This window comes from Pygoscelis adeliae, unplaced genomic scaffold (genome assembly GCF_000699105.1).
Source record: "Pygoscelis adeliae isolate BGI_AS28 unplaced genomic scaffold, ASM69910v1 Scaffold186, whole genome shotgun sequence".
Taxonomy (NCBI): domain Eukaryota; kingdom Metazoa; phylum Chordata; class Aves; order Sphenisciformes; family Spheniscidae; genus Pygoscelis; species Pygoscelis adeliae.
The window spans coordinates 2,480,649-2,503,010 of record NW_008825071.1 but is presented as its reverse complement, the minus strand read 5'-3'; the positions used below and the strand labels follow the sequence as shown (position 1 = coordinate 2,503,010).

Here is a 22,362-nt window from a genome sequence, read left to right as displayed (position 1 = left end):
TGGTATTGGGCTCAGTTCAACTCAACCGGTGATAAATTACATTTGGAGAGAGAAACCATAGAGAAGGAAGGAAAAAGCCATGTTTACACTCTTTACACTGTACAAGAAACCTTCAAATCAAAGAAATGTTTACCATGGTGGTGAGCAACACTGGAAAATAAAGAAATCTCTTTACCTTTCTGCTAGCAATAAATAACTGATGTTAAGGATACACTAATTACTTATGTTCACTTGTAATAAATAGACAGTTATTTCTAGTAGACATCTATCTAAAGGTCTGAAAAAGCACAGTTTAATTTTATCATTTTCTTCCTTCATTTCCACCATGCTTATTATTCGGCAGTAAAACGAAACTGGTTTCTGTGCACACTGATAAAACCTGAATCCCACAGCAAAGACTGCCGGCCAGCTAACAACCACAGCAAGCCAAACAGCAGCTGTAGGTCCTGTAGCTGAAAACAAATACATAAATGGGAAATAAACATTGAACAACCACCACTGACATCTACAATCCAAAGATGGCAAAGAGCTCCACCAGCATTACCAGTGGGTCACATGCTCTGGGCTTGTGTCCTGGTTTTGGCAGGGATAGAGTTAATTTCCTTCCTAGTGGAAGAAAAAGCAGACCGAAACCACCAGCCCTTTTTGATCAGAGCTCTGAAACTCCTCAAGGCTGTTTGCCCTGTGGAAACATGTATGGTTAGAATTAAGGCATAGCTGGAACAATGATGCCTCGACATAAAAATGCATGTTAACTAAATTAGCCAATAAAAGCTAAAAGCCCGTCATCACATGGGGCCTGTCGTGGAGGATGCTGAGAGCTGACCCCGCTTGGGTCTCCTGCAAATACCAGCTGGAAGTGGTGACTTTGCACTGCGGTTGTCTCCTTCTCCAGACACTGATCTTTGTGCTTTTAGGCTGAAGAGGGTTTCCTTGGGTTTTCTATTATTATTATTATTATTATTATTATTATTATTATTATTATTATTATCTCAACTCACGAGTTTTTCTCACTTCTACTCTTCCAATTCTCTCCCCCATCCCACCAGGGGGTGGGGGGAAGGAGTGAGCAAGCAGCTGTGTGGTACTCAGTCCCCAACTGAGGTTAAACCACAACAGCTTGACAGTGGTTCTAACTCACAGCTGGGAGCCAACGCAGGGTTTTGGGAGCAGGCTGCCCCTCCAGCAGCTCCCAGTGGGGCTTCTCAAAGCACTGCAGGTGGACATGCAAGCACCAGGCCCACTAACTCCTATTACACAGGTCCTTACCTTGACACTGCCACTGCCACGTTCCCGGGTACCTCAGCAGCTCCTCTGAAGCTCCACGGGCCTGACCCTATACCTGAATCTCCATACTGAGATGTCTAATACAACTGCAGGAACTCGGATCTTTGATAGGGATGATATCATACATTATGTTTTGGCAATACATTTGGAACAATGACTGCACGTGGGTATGAGCTTTTGAGCAGCTTCAAGGCAGACCAGAGGGCAGGAGGTGGCACCCATGCCACCCAGGGATGAAGGCATCAGAACAACCCTGTCCGTGCTGTGGATAGACCAGGCACAGATGTGACCCCACTTGCCAATGTCAGTCCTCTACCACAGGCCCTACGCCATTTCTACAGCAGTTTCAGCTAATGGGCAAGGCTCCTTCATCCCCACAGAAAAGCAACTATCCCCCATGCAGCAGCCCAGCAGGCATTACACGTGCAGAAGGACATCACAGTCAGGAGCTTAACAACAGGGAAACAGCAGACAGAATACTGGAAAAAAAAAAAATCGTGATTTTGGTGCACATGCAAAAAGCAGTTTGATATGATAAGGGATCATATTGCTGTACTGTTAAGGCATGTTCTTTCATGCCTAAATCCAGGCTTCCATGTCACAGTGCAGCAAGGATTAAGACCACATTATCACAGCTGCAGCAGTATTTGTCACAAGTCTCGTCTACTCCCACTGAGGTTTAGGAACGAATCATAGGCTCAGGGAAATTCCTCCTTACACCTGCCTTGAAAAAGGAGGAGAAGAGGGGGGTAGTTTAGCAGCTCACAAAGAAAAGAAAAAGGACGGTGCACCAGCATTGTTTTATTCACCCACCTCTCCTAGAAAAGTAGCTGAAAGAACACGCTCTTGTTTGAGCAAACTGGAGCCCTCCAGTGAACCAAACGCGCCAGCTTTCAGGGCCACTTCCTTGGTATTCCTATCTGTGAACCAAGGGCATCCTCACTCTCGCTGACCGCTTTTCTGTATGCCCTGTGCTTTTTACTGTTTATGGCTGCAGAAACACAGATGGGCTGCTGCATACATAAACTGAAGTACATGATGGGTTTGAAACCAAAATTGTACAAAGACGAGAGCCTGTCTCCTATCCAAGAATAGCTAATTAATGCAAGACTCTGAAGTGCCATGAAAAATGTTAGAAAAGTTGGGCTGCCACCATTTTGTGATGTGACAGCTTTTATCTACCGTATGTGTAGGGAGGGGAGTTCAACCAACATAGCATATGTTAAAACAAAAATTATAAACATATGCTAGGCTGCTAAAATTGGACATTTACCAGTCTGCTTAGCAATTTAGCTAAGCATTGAATTTTAGTTTTGAAAACTATGTAGACATACAGCAGCAAATATCATTGTATTGCCATGACCGTATCCACACTGCATAGGATATAACAGAAATTATTTTGCATGCAATACTAATAACGAGCTCAGATTTTTTCAAGCTCATTTTAAAATGCATTTTAATATTGTTGCACATCAGAGCAGACTTTCACTGTTATTGAGCATGCTGCATTTATGTTATGTTATAGACACAGACCTCTGAAATAGCCTTACAGACAACTTAGAATGGATCCATTTTAGAACTTGGCCTTCCAAGAGCAGAACATTTTCAGGTGTCCCTGATGATGGCTAAACACCCAATGGAACAAAATATTGCATGCACTACAAAGCACCAGGCAAGATAACATAACCTTCAAGTATTTGGCTCTTAATTTTTTCATGTACTTGGAGTTCATCTAGTTAATAATCCATCAGCAAGTTCCAAGAAACATACAGAATAACATTTTTTCATTATTTTTCTTAACTGAAGCAAAAATGTGTCATAAGCTGGCTTGCTGTCTGCTCTTTAATAGTGATACATTAATCATGATGCCACCTTTAGCAATATTTTGAGGCTTGCAATATTGAGAGAGAAAATTAAAAAACCTTTTCTGGGATAAGGCATGACCATGTTTTCTCTCAGTGTTACATGTAAGACCTTCTTAAATATGAAATAAAAGGTATTAACAACCATGTACCTTTTTCACTGATCCAGAAGATGCCTATTGTATGAACAAAGGCCAGTATTTCATGCCTTGTCTTACATACATGAACACCTGAAGGCAAGCACAGAAAATGTGGTCCATACTTCTGAGGCACACCTTCAACCACCTTCACTGTTCTTTAGGACTGCAGGATGGGCTAAGATAGTCATAGTGGGCAGCAAGTCTTTGGAGAGAGGAACACACTTCTGCAAGGACCTGTAGGCAAGCAGCAGTTTTAAAGTGTTTTGAATCATCACTTGAGTACAATCACCATTCAGTTTCAGGTTGGATACTGCAAATGATGACAAATGTCATATTCACATCACACTGCAACAAGTTTCAGTTCCCCATGTGGTCCTCCAAAGGCTGCTACGGGCACTAGTTTCTCCGATACACAGTGTCACTCCAAGATTGTTCAGGTTTATCCGTAAGTTTTCCACTTATTAAAAGGATAATACTTCGAGACATATGATTCAAGACAGCTAAAATGTGTTTCAGTAGTCAAAATACATGCAAACTCTGTAGCTGCACTGCCTAGCTGGTATAAGACTGTTTCAAAGATTGACATAATTGGGTTTCAAGACAACCTGTAGTGAATTTGGTTTAAGCAGTTCAGAAGTAGAGTACCCACACACTGGAATTTGTGATCAGCAAGCTCATCAGGTACATCAAATTGCTGAATTATTCAGAGAGTATGTAATTTTTTAAAAGAGAAAAGTGTACAGCATAACTGACATTAGAAGTTAAAAACCAAAGGCAAACAAATTCAGACTTCTGGTTCTAGAAGTTGGGAAGACACCAAACTATTAACATGCAAAATTCAGATGTTTAAGGTGAGCAGTCCAACCATACCATTTTCAGTTGAACAGAAGAAAACAGATTTCTTAACAGGAGAAGGGAGTAATAATTTTTTTGCAGTCAGTTATTAAATGCCAAGAATGGGACACGTGCAGATTTGGTAACAGTGCAAAGGTCAGCAGAGGAAGTATAATTAATTTTAAGTATTAAAAATTTCCATGATAGTAATCCAGAACACTACACTATAAAACAACAACTCCACAGCATGGGGGGTGATAAACATGGTACGTGCTGCACTCCTGAAACAGCAGAACCTCCTGAACTTCAGCACTGCTTCTCACATAGAGAAAGTCACCTATAGGCGCGTTGCCATGTGTCAGTGGTTTCTGTGGGATGAAGACACACACTGCAATACACTGCAGAAAAGCATAGAGCTATAGGTATATGCTTTATTTTTAAAATTTAAGGCAGAATGGTTCAACTGCAGCCACCAGAAGTGCTGGATCCTCCTGGTGGGCCAACCGGGAAGCTGTAATCTCCCTTCTGGAGAAGTGCTGCACCTCCCTGGCAATGGCAGGAGCAGCCCAGCCCTCTGGAGATGCCTATGGTAGACAAAGAAGATATCCTTCAAGTTAACCTTCATCTGCAAAATATTCAACATACCCAAATACCCAAGTTTCAGACACCTCATATGGCACAGTGAAAAATTAAACTTGAGAAACAAACCCAGCCCACCCAATACTAAGAAAAATAAATTACTTAGATGGGTCATGCCAGAGGAGGCAGCTAACATGAATCACTCAGTTCATCCACGAACTAGAAGTCTTCAGTGCTACCTGCTATCTCCCGGTAGTACTCTTGACTCCTGCCATCTCCCTCCATTCTTGAGGGGAACCAGGGAAATCCATGACTCAGCATAGATCTCCAGATGCCCTCCTTAGTAATACCCTAGACATCATGCTGTAGTTTAAAAGAATAATCTAAATAGTAATATGAAATAATAAATATAATTAATATTTTAAACCAGGGAGATATTTCACAGTTTTAATATGTAATCAACATTTAAATCAAACTAGTCTTTCTTATCGTGTTTCAACCCTAATTGGTGGTGAGGGTATTACAAGTTTTGTGTCATATCAATTTTCTGTCACACCAAGCTCTAAAGAGATCAGTTTCAAATATTTGCTATCATCTTGAGCCAAAACATCACCAGAGATCCACACCTCAGACCTAGCTGTGATGTGAACTTGATCTCAACTCAAACTCTAACTCAGCTGCACTATCACGCCTTGGTCTGTCTCTATTATAGAAATAATTAAAGTCTGTGAACAGACAGAGCCTTTACCAGGACTATGTATATTTCAACAGTCAATCAAAAAAAGAAAGACACGAGACAAATTTCTCTACAGATTTTACTTCAGAATCAATAAGTCTCATGGACTTCAGTATGGATAAAGAAGAGAAAACATAGATGTTTGCAGCGGAGACTCCACTGCAGTCCAACATCTCCAAGTTAAAAAATGTATGATCACGTGTGTACAAAGAAGTCATCTCTAGTTTGAACTGCACCGTCTTCATCTATCTGTCACGGGCTCTGACAAAGTATTTAAGGAAAAGATTAGAAGGCTCCTAAGGAAGGAACTACATTTTCCTGCCTGGGGCGTACCACTTCTCTGAGGTTGGTAGGAACAGGGCTGAAATATTAATGAGTAAGCCATTTGTCAAGAAAATTATGCAAGAAACCTTGGCAGCCACATGAACAGGCTAGCAATAAGATACCAAGCCAGGGCAGTACAAACCAAGCAGTTAAAAGAGAACAGGGGAAGGGGGGGGGGAAATCACTTTCATTTGCTTGTCCACGCTCATAAGCTTTGGAAGAAAACAATAAATGAATGGGAATATTTAAAGATGCAAAGCATCTCATATACTAAAAAGTAAAGTAATCTAAAACTTTCTTTAAAAAACGTGGTGGTCCTATTGGCAAATAAAGCAAATCATTAATGTATGCTGATTTACCAAAACATAGCCACAGTTACTTTACTAAATGTTAAGCATGTCCAACAATGTGATCCATGGGTTCGATCACCATTGACACCAGTTGGACATACTGACACATATACAGAACAGTGTTATACAGCAGCATCTAGACTTTCACTAAGCAGCACTCTGCTCTGACATAGCATATCTCTACATAGGATCTCAAACTGCTTTTCAGCCATTAACCAATTAAGCTCTACAATACTCCCATGGGAAAAGTATTGCATTATTTATACCCATTAGTGCAGCAGCTCCCAGTTCAGAAGTGCTGTACTTGAATATCTTGGCTTTCACTTATTTTTATTTTCCAAATTGTTTTGATTACATTGCCATTTTTCTCCATGTTCAGAATTTTTTTGTTGTTTGCAATATCATTTTATCAACATTTTAACAAGTATAACAGTTACTGTGAATATAATCAAAAAGTTTTGAAAGCAGCTTGCCAAAAATCACCTATTAGAAATCATGCCAAACAGTTTAGAAATACTGAGCTATTACCATTGAAACAACCTTCTCCCCGAATGTGCAGATTTTTAAAGCTCAAACCTACATTCCTTGAGCAAGCAGTACAGATTCATTGCTCTGTTTGTATTGTGTCTCAAACTTCATAGGCTTTAACAGTATTGTAATTATAATTACGTACTTAGTATGATCAGGAGAGATCAACTGGAGAGGCAGACGACATTTAGGGGAGATGGGGAGGTAAATAAATGAAGCTTTGTTGAGGCAAACAGGGATATGAAAGAAGAAAGTAACAAACTGGGTGAAGTGGCATGGGACAGACCATTGCCGCTGTATCTGCTCCACAGCAGGGCTGGCCTGCAAGCCAGCACGGCACTCACAAATCATCCTCTTTTAACTAGGATTTCACCTCTGGTCACCACGTTTACCAGAACCAAAGACAGCATTTACTTTGATGAGGAAATTATATGTTTGTTAGGGGCCTCTTTTGGGGAAGTTTCACCTTATGCCTAACCCCCCTGCGGCTCTTGCCTCAGACCATGCAGAGTGAATCATGTCAGCTTGCCAGTCCAACCAGGAAAAAGAGTGTTACAATGGTGGGTTGCCTCTCCTGTATCAGTTGTGAGAACTGACAGAGTCATCTGAGATTCAAATAAACACAATACATACCGAGATCCAAGGCAGGCAATAAGGATATGAATCTTTTATTCATATTTACCAGCGAAAGCCTAGCCAAAAGCAACAGCACGCCATCAGCCTTAGGACTTGGTCCTGCTGGTGCCCAAGCACCTGGGTGCTGGCCTGGCACAGCAGTCAGCATTTGCTGAAGTTTTGCAGAACCGAGGTCCAAGAGCTCAGCAGAGGTCACACAAAGCTCACGACAACTTCAGAGTAAAGAAAAAAAAGAAAGCAAATCTAACCAATGTTCTAAAACAGCAAAGAGGGTGCCTCCTACACCATGTGTTATTACCACGGTAGTAGCCCCTGAAGCCAGGCAGACTACATAGGAAATATGAAGATACAGCACCTAGAAATGAAAATTGTCGTGCCTGGTGCCACCAGCATAGGCAATCAGAAAGAACTGGAAGGTCAGTAGTGACAGATACCACATATTAGTGCTAAAAAATTCTGAATTATAATCTTTACCATGACCAGAGGGCAGAGTAGAAGCGAATCCCATGGTGGGATTTAAAAGCATGATAGGATGCTTTGAAACCAAATCCTAATTGAATGGGGAGGTGGGAGATGCAGGTTTCACAGTGTGCAAGAAGGTAGGAAATGGTGACTTGCTGAGGCCAGAATCAACTACAGGGGACCTGAGAAGGTCACAATGAGTTAACTTTAAGGTAAGAGGCATGGCCACAATCCCTTTCCCTTAAAAGTATAAAAAACAATGGACTATTCCTATAATGAACTGCTATGAAAGGTGAGTGAAGGCAATTAGGTCTCGCTCAAAGGAAAACATAACCAGCATCCACACAACATCAAACTGGGACAGCCACAGATTTATAATGTGTACTAACATTTTTTCAGTATTAATTTTCATATTAAAATCCTGGAGTTCCAGGCACCACTGCCCAGAGCTATTAAATAAAAATTATGGTTTAGACTTATTTTATTCTCTATATCGGCTAGCTAATTTCAAAGTTAAAATTTCCCAAGTATAGGCTATCATGTAACCAATATAATGATTGATTTTGATTTTATTCGTTTTTTTTTCTCTGTAGTTATTATTTCTTTATTGGGTCTTTAAAAAAAAAGAATTTCATTTTCATGCTGCTACTCTATGTATACTCAAAGAGCCAAAAGAATTACAGGAAATCTGTCCAGCTTGCTATTTGATATAACAAAATCTGGCCTAGCATGGCACATTGCCTCATTTTCTAGACAACATTAAAATATGAACATTTGACTTTACTTTCGAGGCTGAGTAGACAAAATCATATTCATCATGTCTGATGAACCTGATTTATCTACAAATCTACTGAATGCCCAAATGTGAACTGGCAATTTATTCAAAAACATGTAAGCAAAACCGCAAAGATTTATATGCATAATTGTAAACATCCAACTTCTGTAGGTATAAAATAAACCTGCATGTGGTAATTTCATATTTTTAAATTACAACTATACATTTGTAGTTGTTTATGTGTTCCCACCCCCCTCCAGCCACACCAAAACATGTGCTCAGCTGGATGATGTGCATTTGCAGGATTCTGCTCTGTTCTTACCTCATACCACATGAGAGCCCAAATGTTTCTAAGATTGTTTTGGGGTCCGTTCTCAGCTAAGCCAGACTGAACACCATACACTGCTTAAAAAAAATTACTCACATGAAGCTAAAAACATTATTTCAGGGAATAACATAAGAGCTGAAAATCATTCTCTAAATTACCAGCTCCTTTACCATTCAGCCTAAGTTAGTTGGTATTGTTTTTTTGTTGTTTGGTTGCTGTTTGGGGCAGGGGGAGGGGGTGTTGGTGTTTGTTGTTTGGTGGTTTGTTTGGGTTTTTTTAAATAAAAAATATTTCCTGTCACCCGGCCATAAAAAGCTGCATGCCCAATTGCTGCCTTTGTCATTTATTTAGACATGGTAGAACAATTGACTTTGTTGGGAAATATTTCCATAAAATCCATCAGATAACTAAGCCAAGGATGAAAAGTCCAGGATGAAATTTTTTGAATTCTTAAAGTTAAAGCCACTATCCTGGACCTTTATGGCATTTAATTTTCTGCCATTCCAATAGACGCATTAGCATCTGGGCTGAAAACTCTCCTTTTCTAATTCTTCTTTCTGTCATCTGCTGGGAGGCAGAGTAGAATAATTAGATTGACTCAAGCAGTTGCTGATTGCTTTCAGTGTGTGGTTCGTTCCTTGACACCACAGAGAGCAGTCTTACTAAATAAGGACCAATAGACTGGACAGGAATGTTTAAATTTTCTTCAAAGCTGAAGAGCAATGCCGCGAAAAATGAACTTCTTTTTAAGGCAAGTTATTTGGGGAAAAAAAAAAAGTTGAGTGAGTTTACTGCATAGTAAAGTTTACAAGAGATGTGAAGAATAAAATTTAAGCAGAATGAAACTGAAGTCTGTCTTTTCAATTCTCATTTACTTCTGACTACAGAGCTACCAAGAAACATAGCTCAAAGGAAAAGAAAGCAATCAAGGCATGATGTTAACATTTCAACATCAGTTAAAGAAGAATTGCATCCAGTGAAGGGGCCTTCAATCACACAGTATTGCAAAATCACGTATAAAATACACCATTACAATCAGCACCTCTGTTCATAATTACAGGAAAAGATCAAATACTGTATACAGGCAGACAGAAAGAATAAAAAAATAATAAAAAATGACAACCTCTTGCTTCCAGGCTAGTGCTATTTAATTAAGACAGAAGCAGGGGAAAGGTAGTTTCCTGCATTTTCATTGCTAGCATAGACCTGTTGTGGGCATTCAGTCTTCTTTAGCACTACATTAATTTAAAATAAAATAACTATAAAGCACTCAGTAAGACTTTTTTCCCCCTGAAGTCTTAAAGCCAGCTGCTTCTCACAACAAAGTAGCAAACTAGGGAAAGCTCTTCCACTGTCTCTTCTCTTTTATACTTTCAAGTGCTCTAATGTTTATTTTGATACCATGTGGAGGGGGTAAAGCAAAACGTTTCATTAAAAAATAAAAGCTAAATTTCAGTGGTCTTTTAACCTGCTGTACCTTTTGTTGCACTTTTGCTAAGTTTGTTGTAAATTGAGAAATAAATGATAGAAAGATATCTCCTGCTGTACCCGAAGATGACATATACTCACACTTAAGGCTGAAATTCATCAGTTTGCAGAAGGGTGGCACCCAACTCATTGCCAGGTAAGCCTTATAAAGGTAACTATAAAATCATGTACAGTTCTGATGCCTGAATCCTGCACTAGATGTATCTCACACGGCAGGAATTTGCAGCTTAAGGCCTGAACTCAAATCTGTTTACTGAGAACTTTAGAACATGGCCTTCTGACATACCAGGTACACTGAAAAATATTTTGTGTAAGAAACATCACATCTCTGTATGAATGTCCTGCATTCAACTGTTCAAATCACTACCATGTTAATCTCCATCCTTTATTCAGTTTGAGTTCCACGAGCATCAAATTTAGTGCAGTCAGTACATCTGTCACGCTAACTTCTACCATCTCTCTCAAAAATCACAAGTCTATTAGCAACCTGTGGGCAATTAGTGTAATTATCAGCAGACTTGGATTCATCTTAATCAGTGTTTGTCTCAATTTCACAGGCAAACAAGACATCACCAGTAAAACACTACAGTAAGAATATTGATGACTTTACATCTAGCTATAGTCATGCTGCTGTTCAGCCCTCTCTCCCACAAAAAAAATTTTACATTGAATTCTGTTTCTTTCAGCATGTCTCATAATGCCTTCATGACATAAAGTTTAGCTCATGACATATTTCCTTCTATAGATACAAATGTCGAATAAATTGTAAGAGTATATTCCATAATGACACGAAGTATACACCAGTAAAGAAGGTGAGATGTAAGTTCTGAACACAGAAGACTCTTCTTTGATATTTGAGAGGATAGTTTCTTATTTGTCTCTTCTCTAGCAACTGCAATCTGCATTGTTAGAAGCATCCAGTAATTACAGGAGTCCAACCTGAGAAAACATAGGCCTGACTATCAAAGCTACTAAAACAGCCACAGAATACCCTGATCTGACCATTCAACTATTGACAAACATGTAGTTACTAATGTGCAAACAAGCACCTCCACCTTTTTTTTTTGTGCTATGAGATAATTTCTCAACAGTAAAGTCCTACGTTGCACATAGAAATAGCTAGTCCTATTTCTCATGCACCATCAGATCATTAAAATTTTCAACTTTTATTCCATCCCACTGAGAAACAGTGGGGAAAATACAGCACAGGCCAGAAACCAGGAGATTCCCAGTTCCCTTCTATACTTTCCAGCTTGTATTACCAAAGAAAAGGCCGATGACTCCCTCACACATCCTTTCTCATAAGCAGGTATTTTCTACAGGAGATTACTAGTGAATGAAGGCAAAATTTGTTGATTACATGACCCTCCCAAAAAAACTGTTAATAGCTCACTATCAAAAAAGAAAAGGGGTACTGAGTGGGTTTTTGCAAGAATCTGATCTTGTTCTAGTTTCAGGGAGTATTTTCATTAGCAACCTACATAACCGAACAGAGGACACGCTTAAATCTGCCGATGACCAAGAGCTGACACTGCAGGTATGCTGGGTAACAGGGCTGGAACTCAATTTTATTCTGTCAAACTAGAGAAGTAGTCAGAAAAATAACAGAATGATTCAGCACGGGCAAGTGCAAGTTTCTGGACTTTGGCAGATAGTCAGCTGCATACCTACAGCACAGCAAGTAAGCGGTTAGATGGCAGCTTCTTCAGAAGAGGATCAGGGGTTATAATAGACCATGAGCTGAATGTAAGTTCAAAATGTGATTTTTTTAAAAAAAGAAACCATCATACAGGAATATAAACCAGAGTATGTACTCCATAAAATAGGAAACACTTCTGTCCTGCTGTTTAGCAGGAAGGAATAAAAGAGTCAAGGTTTTGGCATAATATTTATAAAAAAATATGAAGCAATTGGAAAGAGTCCAAAGATAGTAACAGAAATTACCAACAGAAATTACCACAAGTCTCAAAGGAGGAACTATGTAGAAACACTGAATATACTAGGACTATTTACACTAGAGAGGAAAAAATTTAAAAGCATTTTCATCATCATCATAACCGAAAGAAAGTTGCACACCCTATGGAATAAGCTTGTCTCCACTGTACCCTGGCTAGGACAAGCAGCAATACACCTACCAAAACCAAAGTTAGAAAAATTTGTATCGGTTATTAGAAGTCTTTCTACAAAGAGAGTGACATTTTGTAAGAGAGGGCTTGTGTGGACCCCATCATAGTTTTATTATTTCATGCAGATTTTTAAACAGCTGTGCTAAAAAAACAGGTGTAAAATTCAGCCTGCTTTGGGGGCCAAAGAACAGACTAGTCAGTATCTCAAAGTCTTTCCAGTCTTGTTTTGGTTTGCTATGTTATAATTTCTATGATCATTATTACAAATTTTTTTAATTAAACACATAATAGGGGGTTATCCCTTAGAGGTCTAGCCAAGTCTTTCAGCAGCAGTTTTAATGGTGCTTATGGCTATATGCCAGTTATACTGCTGAAAGCTTAGCAGGTGATGTATTTACTATAGGCACTGTCATATTTTATCCATCTCAGCATCTATTTAGTAAGTGCTTTAACATTCTAGAGTATGGCAGGTGCTATATAAAACACAGCATTATTTTCCATATTTTATTCCCCTCATTGGCATTCCTACTCTTAGATTAACTGGCAAGAGTACAAATATTCACAGCAATTTTAAAAAAGAAAGTTTGAGTGCTCACTGACAGCCACAGTTAGCTGTGTACTATCAGTAAACAAAACAACACAACAATGCTCCTTCCCTATTACAACAAAATTTCTCAGCAATTTTTTTGTATAGAAGGAAATATGACAGTAGACAAACTGCAGTGGTCATTCAAACAGACACCACCTGCTAATGGTATGCTGCAACAATGGTACCTGATTTACTTAAAATGTATTATGGTTGTGTTTCAATTAGTCCCTTCATCTTGTTCCATGGCATGGGATAGGCAGAAATATCCATTTGGATTAGGCTTTTTCATTCATAATTTCATCCTACTCGTATTTAAGATTTCTAGGTGGTCTAGATACAAACTCCCACTGAAATTAATGGTAAGACACAAGAAACATCTGTGGAAATCATATTGAGCTGACAAGATACTATTTTTACTCCACTCTTCAAATTGCAGTCGTACATAATGCAATTTTTTAAAATTTTTTAAGTATTCCTTCATACAGAAGTCATCACTTCCATCACCTAGGTTCTTGAGTAACTTCTACTGCTTTCTCTTTGATCTCTCTTTTTAGAGAATAAGGGGACTGAAACCGAATACAATATTCAAGAGTCAATATTCCAACTGGTATCACTGAAACATACAATAACTTTGGGAAGATCATCTCCTCATATCCCAACATTTTTCTTTTCTTTACTTACATTTCATCTTGGCTGCACTCTTGACTACAGTGAGATTAAACGTTAAGCACAATACGAACCTGTATGATGTCTGTGACTTTATTGCTTGAAGGACTTGAAAATAAAATATTTCTCCTTTCTTAAAGCAACAAGTTTTTAATCTGTGGTTTGTTACTGCAACACCCCAAGCAGATTCAAACAGAAGTGCAAGGAACATATTTGAACTTTATTCACAAATCCTTTACTTTTGTCCATCACTATAAAATATGAACAACAGTGGCTCCCAACTAGCTACATCTGATGTGCACACCCCCGTGATTCAGAAGTGATGCTTCACTGTCAATACTCATTTATTTCATGTCAAAAGAAGAAGGTAATACAGGTGAACACTGGCAAAAGCAGAGAAAAAAAAAAGTAGTTGTTTTTCCTCTATCCTGTGATATTTAGCAAAAACTTTTTTTTTTATGATATGTCACTTGAGTAACAGCTGCCTCCTATTGAAAAATGCTCATAACCATGGAAAAGTCATGCAAAATGTCAGGTATAAAGTATGAGCCAATGCATTTAATGTTTTTATGTGTTTCAAAGACATGCAAAGAAAGTCACCTGAAGACAGATTTTAATCAGGACAACTGAAAAACCTAAAAATGCAACTCTGAAAGTGGAATTCTTCTCACCGCATTGTACACCAGAGTGCTCCTCCCAGTGAAGAGGACATTTCAGGGTGCACTTCTATATAATCACAGGATCTACTACATTAGGAGTAAAATTACTAATTTAGCATCTCAGCAATAAGGGTGGAGAGGGTCAAGGCAAGATAAAGAATAGGATACTGTATTTGTTTCCCTGAAAAAGGCTGTTTCAAGTAGACCCATGCTGCCACAAAAAAAGGTGGAGGACAGTAACATTTAGAGGCTGTTTGAATGAGTCTGACATACCTATCAGCTGTCGACCGCGGGCATCTTAGAGCACTGCACTACTCAGTAATTATAGAAAGAACACGACAGTAGGAAAACTAAGCTTAATTGTGAAAAGAAACAGCCTGGCCCTCGTATAAAGCAGCTTGAAATAACCTCTTTTTTGTCCCCAATAAACAAACCAAATATAGAAGAAATTTTAAAACATCCATCATGCAAAATCCCGCATGATTATTTAATGATTTTGCAGGACAGAGAGCTCCAAGACAGACCTGATGATGAAATACATAGATGTTTGCACACATAACCCCTTCCTTGATTGAAGCCAGGTAAGTGGAAAATAAAAATGCAATCAACACCCCATCAAAAGCATTTCCAATATACCTTCCAACAGGTTTTTGTCCCTTCTCCTGGTAGACTTCCCATTGATCTTTCCACCAGAAACAAATATAAGATAAAGGGTATCCATCGCAAACATTTTCAGAATAGAAAACAATCCTTTCTCTCCTCGCCTCTATCAGTTCTATTAAGTAGAATAGTCTCTTTTTAAATTGCATATACAAATGATAGAAAAAGGAGTCACTTGGGAAGCAGATTGCTTCTTGACTGCTAAAACAAATTCCTCAGGTCATATTCTTGTTTCTTATAAGATGCTATCATTCTGAGGTTCTAACACATCCATCTTTGTCAGGCAGGTTCCCAATATGCTCAGGCAAGAAGTGCAATGAGACAAGCACACAAACAAAAAATCTCCTCCCTCTCCAAAAAAGCTTTCATTTGAAGTCATTGTTCTCAGTGGCAAGTATACTCCAGCCAGAATAAATGCATCCTGTGTTGCTCTGCTTCTAGCAACTGTAAAATTCAAGCATAGGTCTCCAAGGGGGACATTTTTTGAGTAGCCCTGAACACAAACAGTGGATTTAATGCTTTTTCAGGATAGCGCCTTCAGCTGGGACAAAAAAAAAAAAGTGGAACATAGAAATCACTGGTAGTCAATTCAAACATATTAGCAGCAAGGTGTCATCCAGTCCCACAAGATAGCACACCAGAAAAGACTGTGGATACCCTGTGTAGAAAAATTGGATACAATTTTCTTGTAAAGAAAGGACAGGACATTGTGCACAGCATGCTAACCACAGCCATAGCACAATGGAGATGTACTGTCTCCAGAGATCTGACAGTCCACTGAAGCTCTCCACCTAATGTAACAAGTAAAAATCACATCTGCGTTTCTCCCTGCCCTTACAGATCTAATGGCAGTTTTGTAGTCCTGAGGTTCAGTCTCCTCAGGCCTCACTTCCACTTCTGTTCCTGAATAGAGTGGTTACTCGCAGGTATGCAATGTCTAGTCAGTCAAAAGGAAACAGTGAACAGGAATTAGGGTGTATTTAGGTTGGAGGAATATGATCCAGACCATGCTTAATCCTGCTCTGAGTAACCCCTATAGTAGGTTGTTTGGTTTTGTTTTTTTTTTAAACTTTACTAATGCTCAACTGGCTTAAATTACACCAAATAGGTTACCCAAGAAACCTATTTTAAAGCTGAGAGGCAGAGAAACTACAAGAACTGACAATGCTCTTGATATTTTTAAACTCATTTCCCACCCAAATACAGATCTGAAGTGAATATATGACTTCGCCATTAGGTAATTTCAGGTGAGACCTCCTACATGCTTTGTACAATGTGAGTTTCTGAAAGTCCTATTCATCCACCTTTCTGAAACATCTTTATTCTACAGAGTATGTAGGCTATGACTCTTGGAAACCAATTAAACCTACAGTATTTCCAAATCCTCTTAGATGTTCAAACTACTTCAAATAAAGTTCATCCCACACAAGTATAAATAAATTAATCATATTATGTAAATAGCCTGACCAGACAGCCACTCCTCACTTGGGAAAAAAAAAAAAAAACAAACCACAAAAATTAAGGCTTTTGTCTTCCAGAATTATTCTGACTTTTGGAGCAGGACAGGCAACATGATATAAGTCATGAACCTGTTTTAAAAATACCACATTTTTCATATGGGAAAAGGTGGATTATCACCTTTCATCCGCTACAGAGCATGTTTTTAATTCCTATAAAGTTTCAAGGTACTAAATCTTAGGAGTACTTTGTTTAGATACTGAATTTTACTACAAGTAATTCTTATAGGCTTCTTATATATGTATTAAAATATCTTCCTTTCTTGACTATATACAGCAGTGAAATAACTACAGAGTAGATTTACAGACCAGGGAAAACTACCTACAATAAAAATGTAAAACCCTCTAAACTGTTAGTAAATAAACTTCTTTTCTGTAAAACATTTTTGGTGTACTGTATATCAAACACAATTGTGAGTGTATAGCATAAAAATTTTACTGACATGATCTTAAGATTACCACTTGTGACTTGCAAGCAACAACAGTTGTCATACTAATACAAACTACTGTACAGAAGTGATGGTAAAAACTTTTATATCTTATGACATAAGCCATCACTATTCTGCTGACTAAAATCTTAAATGTCTTACTTCCATTGATTATACAATTAATAAAAGCACACAGACACTTGGGGATATTTGCATTAAAATTTAACACTGCACTGCCCCACGTACGCAATACTGGGTCATTTGTTCACAGGTCATACAGGGTCTCAAATCTCCCAGAATTTCCACCATTTGATAATCAACCATTCCCTTCCTCCCTTGCCAAGTCTGTCTTGGTATCAGCTTAGACCCTGCTTGATTTTTCACTCTTTGCATTATAAACTCACTCAGCTCTGCTCAGCATCTCAATGCACAAGGCCCTTACCTGGGCTTGCGGAGGGTATCAACACAGCGTAAAAATGAAGATAATTATCTACTTGAGAAAAATGAGGTTTTAGCAGTACAATTTGCAAACTTACTGAAACCCCAAAGAACTTAAGACTTACCCCAAAGTCTTGTCATCTCACAATCTTTCAACTGTATTTTAATTAACTGGGCTTTGGATTAGACTCATGCTTGATTCTACTGGAATTCAAGCACAAGCACAAACCTGAAGCTAGCCAAGTGCTGTGTGATCCACCACGTTTCATTGATTCCTTTTCTGGAGCTGTAAGCATGTGCATAACACAGTGGAAATTAACAGTCATTCACATCCTCAAATGGCATGTTGCACAACAACTTAAACCATATGATTTGGCTGCAAAGCAAGTTTCATGTCAATAGCAAAGGGTGAGGGGGGGGAACAATCCACTGATTTTAACCTAAAATAGATTTTCTCACCATTTCAAGTATATCTGAAACCCTTCATTTCCTCTGCACATTAGGATGATACCAACTTGCAAAATAATTGTCCATGCTTGAAGTACCTAAAATAGGGTTTGCGAAAAATGGGAAAAGCTGTTCTTATCTGTGAATACCAATCCATGACTACAGCAATCTAAAGTGAGAGAGACTTTCAGCAGATCTCCTAAAGCATTTCCCCTTTTAAAGGTGGACTTTATGGAGCAATGGATACTCCCAGATGAAACTTGCCACTTTGTGGAATGAATCTAATGTTGCACAGGGATCTTCTCTTTTGAAAGAAGAAATCTTGCCACAATTTTTTGCCTTAAGTGACGTACAGATTTTTTTTTTTTTGGACCTCTGCCTTGTGAATTCCTGCAAAAATTGCATAACAATTCAATAGTTCAAAGTTTTATGAAAATCCTTCTTTTGCCAATTCTTAAAGTAAATTTCAGTACAATAAGGACAAGAATCTGGAGGGAAAGAAGGGAAAGTCATCAGCCTTCATTTGACTAAAGTCACACGTGCCGCCTTCTCCTGCATCTTCTCCTTTATTTGTGTAAATGAACTGTGCAGAGCAGCCACATTGACTTTAGCAGCATTACTGAGACTGAAGAGACCTGGCCCCCAAAAGGCCTACCAACAGATGATGAAGCAGCAGTAGTATTGCAGAATGATAACAATTTACATTAAAAGCTGAATAACCACTTGTTCAATAAAAATGTTCATTTCCTTTTTCATGCACTTGTTGAAAACCGCCACAGCAGAGTTTAGAACAGCCTTTTACCATCTGAATGGCATCTGTTCATTTAATCAGCTCAGTTCTTCCTGCATGTCAGATTTGGCCACACCAGTATCATCAGTATTGAATGTGTCTGTACAAGACATATCTGTTTTAAAGCATATCTGTTAATGGCTTAATAAAACTACTCAGCAGCCAAAGGCTTTCTGCTTATAGAAGAAGCAAAATAAACAGGTCCTACATAGCGTTGTAAGCCACTTGTCCAGAAATTTCTAAGAATCACTTCCCAAAGCAAGTCCTCATTCCCCTCAGGATCTCCGCTATTCAGACGCATGCAGGCATGAATGCCAACTGGTATGTTCCTACACACACATGAACACAGAGTCATTCAGAAGTCATCTTGAAAGGATAATGATTTTACTGGGTTTGGGAATTGTGTTTTTTTTTTTTCCTGACAAAAACACCCTTTGACAAAAATCTCCAGTTCAAAAAATTAGACTTCACAGGTTTGGGTAAAGGAGGTGCCTTCAGAGAGAAGTGGAAAGCTTAGTAACTGCAAAATCATCTTCCCCTTTCTAGCAACTAACGACTCACTGGCTGTTTCATTCAAATTCTGAGTAAAAGCACTAAGGAACAAAGGTGCAATATATATTTCTTTTTTAACATTGAAGTTGAAATGTTCAGAGTACACATTAGATAAATGTATTTTCAAACTATGGCAAGCTACTTCAAAGCAGAAGATAAACACTGTCAAGGTAACAAAAAACTTCTGTAACAGCTTTGCCCAGAGCTGGAAGATGCTGCGGGCACCACCACCATTGGGAGGAGGGGGGGCGGAAGGCTGGGAAACCCTGTAATTTAAGGTGTCCTTGATGAACCAGACTCCCTAAACTTAAGCATGTAATATACATGCTGTTTTAGCAAATGCCATTGCATACTGCTATTAAATTGATTTAAAGGTTACAGGGCTCCTATAGCAAAACCCAAATACCACAAATTTTGCCTCTTTAAATATCTTTATTTTACTTGCATGTTAAATTCACCAAAATACAGAAATCAGATTTTTTTTTGGTTAGCAACATAAGTAAGTTTGCAGCTCTCTCTTAGAAGCCACTTTAGTATGTGAGCTGTCAGCACTTACATTAACAATTACATATTTTATTAACCTTTCAGACAGAGCACATCGAGGTAGATTTGTAGAGTCATACATTTATACTTTATTCCATTATTCTTTATTTGCCCCTATGCATCCTAGGCCTAATTTATTGTCAGAATAAGGCAGTAAAACAGCACGGAAGGCAATCATGTTGCAACAGTCACAGCAACCATTTGCTTCAGTCATTACTGATTCCTCCTGACAGCTGGATCATCTTGGGGTTTCACTGCACGCAATGTGTCCCAGGAAACAGATCTACTGCACCGGTCTGAGTTTCAGATGGCATGAAGTCTGAGGTAGCCTGCGATTTCTCCTGATCTAATGGGATGAGACTATCCTGCAGCCTTTTTCCTGCCATGTGTCCAGGCAGGCTAGGGGATGAGCCCCTCAGACCTGAAAGGAGGGACCTGCTGGCCCAGGCATCACAGACCCAAATAGTATAAAGGTGTCTCCTTACTTGAGAACAGCAGACAAGGTGGAATTTAAATAAAAATTTGTCTGAAGCATGCTAAGAAATTTATGCTCCTTCTTTCACTTAGAGCAAATTATTATTATTGGAATGGAGGAAGCCTGGATCGAAGCCTGGGTTGAAGCTTGAACTCTATTCTAAGCTCTGCACGTACATACACAGTCCTCATCTCATACAACCCACCACCAAACAGAAACGAGCAAAACCAAGAAACAGGTATTTCATAGAAAGTTTCTTCATATTTTTTCTTCTGTCAAAATGAGTAAGATCTTAAAAAAAATTATGCACTCAATGCTTAAATCTATCAACAAAGCAAAGTTTTATAAAGAACAAAGCTGGGGGACAGTAACTTTCTGCATAGTAAAACAAGCACCTGCTAACATCTGGGAATACTTAATTACTGTAATAAACCATAGATCAGAATAACTCTAAAAAAAACATAGAAGGTAATATAAACACCTTTTTGCCACTTCAAAAATCATGTTACCATATTCCATGCATAACTTTTCCAGAATAAAATCATAACAGGCTTGTCAGACCAAAGCCACCTGCACCTTTCCTTCTCAAGATGATATCCATTAATTATAAAAACTAGAAGACCATGATATCCAGAAACAATCTGCTTCACTCAATAAAGATACTGCCTTTGTTTAGTCTACTCCACTAGTTTTGAATGTGGAATATGTTTGGGGGGGAAAGTGTATAATACTATGTTTCTGTAGTTTTAATTGAATTCAGATTTCCATCCAAATGCAACTGAACATGTCCCAAATCAAAATTAATCATCAGCTGGTAAGCAGGAAACGTAACAATCATTATTTTATAAAAATAAGAATGTGTAAATATTATGCAACTAACTAAATTTGTGTTAGGTTGTATAATTGCTTAAAAGTGCAAAGTCAACACTTACTTTAGCATAAAGGACTAACACTATTTACCAAACAACTTATTTCACTTTTTGCCAGCCAGTGCGAACCAAGTATTTTCAAGGAAAACAACATAAAATGCACAAAAGCTTCCCTACTCCTTTAAAGGATCCATTTTTAATTATGATATAAATCAGTTCAGCTTGACTGATGTCCTGGTTTGCTCCCACCAACCTGCAAGCTTCCGCTTCCATGACCAGAATGAATGTTTCTAAGTTTCATACTGATGGGTAGGGAGCTGCTAGCTCGCATAAATGGTTTCTCGTGTGCATCAAAGGAAGGCCTTTATGAGTGCCTTCCCTAACAATCTCCCTGTGATGCTCTCAGGAAAACTGATTATTCTCTAAAGATGGCAGTCTGGAATAGAGTTCCCACTCTCAATTAACCTGGGTTGGTTCCAGCTAATGAAGCGGAAGGGAGGAAAAAATTTAAAAAAAAATATTACAGTACTTTTAGCATACAACCTTATTTATATTCAGTACAAATTTAACCTGCTTCCAAATGTAAGGTGAAGATTTGATCAACATATAGTAAAGTTAAATTCAGTGAACAGTATTATTTTCATTTGTGGTGTCTAAATTAAAAGCGTCCTTACAAAAATAACAAGCAAGTTACATCAAGAAAAGGTAACTGTAATCTAAAGGTCTTCTCTAGATAAGTTTAGCTGAAAACAGAGGTGGGAGAAAACATGCCAGTCCTATCTTCAAGAAGGTCGAGAAGGAGGATCTGGGGAACTACAGGCCAGTCAGCCTCACCTCAATCACTGGGAAGGTGGTGGAATAACTAATCCTGGAAATAACTTCCAAGATATGTGAAGGTGATTAGGAGCCATCAGCATGGATTTATGAAGGGGAAATCATGTCTGATCGACCTGTTAGCCTTCTACAAAGAGATTACCGGCTTCGCGGATGAGAGGAGAGCAGTGGATGTGTTCATCTTGACTTTAGTAAGGCTTTTGACACCGTCTCCCATAACATCTTCATAAACGAACTGATGAAGTACAGACTAGATAAGTGGACAGTGAGGTGGACTGAAAAACTGAACTGTCAGGCTCAAAAGATTGTTGTCAGCTACAAAAAATCCAGCTGGAGGTTGGTCATCAGCAGTGTGCCCCAGGGGTCAATACATCTCCATTCATGACCTAGACAATGGGATAGAGTGCATCCTCAGCAAATTCACAGATGATACAAAACTG

At 38.6% G+C, this 22,362-nt stretch overlaps 1 protein-coding gene across 4 annotated transcripts in view; it reads right to left on the bottom strand.

The window, feature by feature from the left end:
* Positions 1 to 22,362, bottom strand: part of FARS2 (phenylalanyl-tRNA synthetase 2, mitochondrial) — a 246,633-nt gene that overhangs the window by 199,238 nt on the left and 25,033 nt on the right. The window contains exon 1 of one of the 4 annotated variants that reach the window (XM_009326459.1): positions 13,888 to 13,891. The exons of the other annotated variants lie outside the window; for them this stretch is intronic. The gene's annotated coding sequence lies outside the window, so the exon portion shown is untranslated. Of the gene's footprint in view, positions 1 to 13,887; positions 13,892 to 22,362 lie in introns of those variants that run through there. 4 annotated transcript variants of the gene reach the window in all.